Source organism: Bactrocera latifrons, unplaced genomic scaffold (genome assembly GCF_001853355.1).
Source record: "Bactrocera latifrons isolate USDA-ARS-PBARC rearing strain unplaced genomic scaffold, ASM185335v1 scaffold_6, whole genome shotgun sequence".
NCBI classification, from domain to species: Eukaryota; Metazoa; Arthropoda; class Insecta; order Diptera; family Tephritidae; genus Bactrocera; species Bactrocera latifrons.
Window position 1 is genome coordinate 721,919 of NW_017537267.1, and position 4,581 is coordinate 726,499.

Sequence of the window (4,581 nt, forward strand, 5' to 3'; positions counted from 1 at the left end):
GGAGTTTATCCATAATTTTCTGGCATGACTACCGTTGGATAATTGCAAACGTTTCTTCCGAGAGGAGGGATCTGAGTTGAAGGAGTTATCAGTACAGCTGCTGGCGGCTTTTCAATTTCTTTATGTTTTATTTGTGCAGAAATTATTTGCCATGGTCTAAGGGGTTTAAAATTGCGTTGCACAGGCTTAACCATAGTATATATATATATATATATATTTTTTTTTTCAAAAACTCCGAAAATATTTGAAGATAATTTGCAGTTTTTGATGTGCACTCTTAGGTGACCATCGGGTCTTAAAAAACAACTCTAAGGCACTGATCTAAAAAGCCTCACATTGAAAAAAAAATTACACAACTTCTATTAATGTTATTTTTTTTTTTTTTTTGAAACATGAAAAAATATTATGCAATCAATTATTAAAAAATAAAGTTTTCGAAACAAACAATAATGAAATATTATTTCAAAAACTCTAACATACCAAAATTGATACTGACTAAAAAAAAACATATTTTTTTATATTCTACTACAAAAATATTTATTATAGCCTTCAAAATAGGTTATTCCTATTTTCCAGACCTTCATTATAAGCCCCGGTAATAAAGTGAATTTTAATGCCTTCTATAAACTTAAGACGAACTTTCACACCAAATCTGGTGAATGCGTCAGCTGACCGATGACACTCATTTAGCTAAACAAAAGCATGAAGATGAGTTATTGTAGTGCAAAATCCTTAAATTTTCTGCCTCCAAATCTAGTAATTTTCGACTAATTGCTTGAAGAAATGCTTGAGGGAGCGCCGTCAAGTAGTGTGTTACTTATTACCCATTTCACCCTGACCTGAGCATCATGATTTGATTTTGACCAACTTTGACGTGATTATTTCGAGCACTCCTCAATGTCGCTTTTGCGAAAGGTTCAAGCTTTTTTTGATTCTGGAATTGACACATTTCATACCCAAAATATTCACTAAATTGTGTTGAGTATATCAGTACGAGATGTTGAGATGAGATGGAATGATATTTCTTTTTGTTTAATTTGTTCAAAAGTTTTTCTATTTTTATTATCTCACAACATGTTGCTATAGAGCATAATAGTTTTGTTCAACTGACGGTTGTTAGAATGACGAGACAAGTTGAAAACCGGATGACTGTCTGTACGTCCGTCTGTATAGGCTTAATCAAACCACTGTCACGCCCACAATTAAGTTACTGAACTCAATCATGGCACAATAACCTACACCTGTGGTTTAGGATATACGAGGATGATACTTTGCGCAAACACTGCCTTTGAGGTATGCCAAGTAGAGTAGAGAAAACTTTTGGACTATAACTGTTCACGTCCCTATACTAAATATGGAGACCCCAGTGTGTGTGGCTGCCTGCTTGCCGAACATGTCGGTCAAACTCTGAGACATATAATTTAAATAGGGAAAAATTTTTTTTTTTTGTTTTAAACTTTGTACTGACTTTATACCACATATATCGCCCAATGTTGGGGTTATTTTAATTAAACTGAGAGGACGAATTCTCTTTAAATATTGTATCTCAACTTGCCCAAGATCCCATGTAACTAACATAACTTATGCACCTGAAGGCATTTCCCCAGTTTTGATCTTAATAAATAGCAAGAGTATGAAATGTTCGGTTACACCAGAACTTAGCTCTCCTTACTTGTTAATTATTTAGTGGCGCAACAATAAAAAAAAAAATCGAAAATTAAATTATGAATAATAGTAAAACACAAAAATCACCGAAATTATTTCTTTTTAAAAAAAGTCAAAGTAAACACATACCCACATACGGAAACACAAGTTCACAGCCAAAGTTATGCTTAGAAGCTTTATATAATTAAATCGTGATCACAACTAAAATTATGTTTAAGAAATTTCTATTAATAGCGGCAGTTAATTCTGAATTAAATTTTTTACTTTTACGTTAAATTATAATACTTAAAATAATAAAAAAAAGTGGTCACAACGTTGTCAGTTAAAAGCTTTCCAGCTTTAGACAACAAAGTTGAAAATTTCTTATAAAATAACCCCTTTTCAGGAACTGTACAAAAAATCGTCAGGGAATCTAATTTCTATAGCGGCATAAGCTGTAATAAAGTCTACGAGTTGACCAATACTAAAATTCGAAGCCCAAGTTAAAAGATTGAAAGTTTCTGGAATATGCTAGTATTTGTGAGTGAGAGAAACTGATTAGAGTCGACGACATGAGTATATAAGGAACGCTAAATGCTGAACTATAACAACACAATTTACGAAATTTGCACATAGAATCAATCAAAATTATATATTCGCAACAACTTTCAAGACCATAAATATAATAACCCGAGATACGAATCCGAAATTGTGTAAAGTTTGCTGTTTTGAAACTGTCCGCATATATTACAAGCACTACCACAGTCTCTTCTTGAGGTTTTTTTTTAACTATTATATAGTAGTTAAAGGTCACACAACCGTCCGGTATTCTAAGTTTTATAAGTGAGATCCCTGTTAAGATCGACCTCTTAACTTAACCAATATCAAGGCGAATGAGAACTGTCAAAGTCTTAAGTTTTTTTTTTTTTTAATTTTTGTTCTTTTTACAGAATAATTTTTGCTGTGAAGTCTATTGGAATACCGAACTTTAGTTGTTTGTTAATCAACAACCTAGCTTTCACATCAGAGTTTGTGGAGCATAAATTGAAAGAAGTATCTATGAAAAATTTTCTAAAAAAGTTATTTCTTCTACTTCTTCTTTACTGGCGTAAACATAGCCGATATAACAACATTACTTAAGAAATATTAAAAAACACAACTTCCATCCGTGACAATGTACCACCCATTACTGAGTGCAACATTGCCGTGACCAGGATTCGAACCTGGGTTACTACGGCCACAACGTAGGGTCCTAACCACTAGACGATCACGGCTACTGGAAGCTTGCAACTGCAACAATTTTCAACGGCATAAGCCAAAAGAAAAACTGAAAAATATTAAGGCCGCTCTGTAGTTAGACAAATATACACATGTACACATGTTTGTGCGCTGGTCAAAAAGTTTGTACGAATGAACCACACCCAAAGTGGTAGTAGTGGCCGATAGACGAAACAGTGAATGGCCCAAGGCATGAAAAAGAAATAGTAACAGTAGGCAATGTCGAATGTGGTAAGCTAATAATAATGGTAACACAAAATTTGGTTGAAAAGTAAAAAGCTCATTAAAAAATTAAATAAAAAAGCAGCATATGGTTTAAATTCCACTGTATAATGACTGCACAAAAATTAACTAAATTCAGTTAATGTATGTATGAATACATATGTATAAGAAACTATGCAAAGTCGATTGAACGCTTTTTAATTCTATTATAAACATTTTTTGAACTTATTTTCAACACCAACTGCGACATTTCCAAAATAGTGTACAAAGAATTGGATATATCCATAGTCTATACCTTCAAAAATAATATACCGTAGTCTTGAATGAACATTTCAATAGGTCATTAGTGAATAAAAGCAAATAGGTTAACTGTAAACATATATTGACCACTATTTTCGGTAAAATGTCAACTACAGGCATTGTGGTCTACATATTCCGTACCTAGGGCCTTGAACAGATTTTTATTCGATTTGGAGAAATTTTGGTCATAAAGTGTCAATCCTCGTGTGCAAAGTTTAATTCCGTTATATTAGTTGCTTCTTGATTCTATACTAAACGAAAGAATCAAATGATATGCAAAATTCTGCTATATATATGGGAAGTAGGCGTGCTTATCGAATCGGCTGAGGAACACCCGAGATTTTTGACTTCATTTAAAGGTGGGCAGAGCCTCGCCTTTTGTCAAATTTTGTCTACGGCTTCTCTAAAGCCCTCTCGTACTATCTCGGAAGTTAAATTTAATTTCTCTGTCGCATCTAGCTATCGATTTATTGCACTTTTAGTAGTTTTAAACATTTTCACACTCTCGGTAGGTTTTCTTATAATATTTACTCTGTTATTGTAACTTTAGTAGTTTAGGAGATATGTGCATTAAACCTATTAGAAGGACCACGCCGACATTTTTTACTGGGGTGCCCCAAAAGTCTTCTTAAACCTGAAAGTGTATACCAATTTTCTAAAAATACTAACTTTATCAACTCAATTGAATATAAAACTGTAAAAGATTGGGCACTCACATAATGAACGAAATTTTCTTTCAACTTACTCCATCGCTGGACTTTTATGCAGGATAACGAACATAGCCACACAGCGAAGCTCACAAATTCTCTTAAGAAAGGAAACATAAATGTTCTGGATTGCCTAACGCAAAGCCTTAACCTTAATTGAATAGATAACTTTTGCATTTTGAAGATTTATGGGAAGGCCTTATGGAAGGTTGGTACTTTATCTCAAAGAAGAGATGTGAGAAAACTGTTGAAAGTATGGTATGCAGGTGTAATACTGTAATTGAAAATCGGAGATATAGTACAAAGTATTAGAAACCTAATTATTTCACATGATTTTTGCAGGTTTGGTAAAAAGTGCTATTTGGGTAACCAAGGCATTTTCAAGTTTCTCGATTATTACTAATTACTCGTGATTTGAAATTGGCTATTT

The 4,581-nt window shown here is 33.1% G+C and overlaps 1 non-coding gene across 1 annotated transcript; it reads right to left on the bottom strand.

The window, feature by feature from the left end:
- Nucleotides 1-2,846: 2,846 nt before the first annotated feature.
- Nucleotides 2,847-2,918, bottom strand: Trnah-gug. Its single transcript has one exon. It is a non-coding gene; the product is annotated as a tRNA-His (tRNA).
- Nucleotides 2,919-4,581: the final 1,663 nt, after the last annotated feature.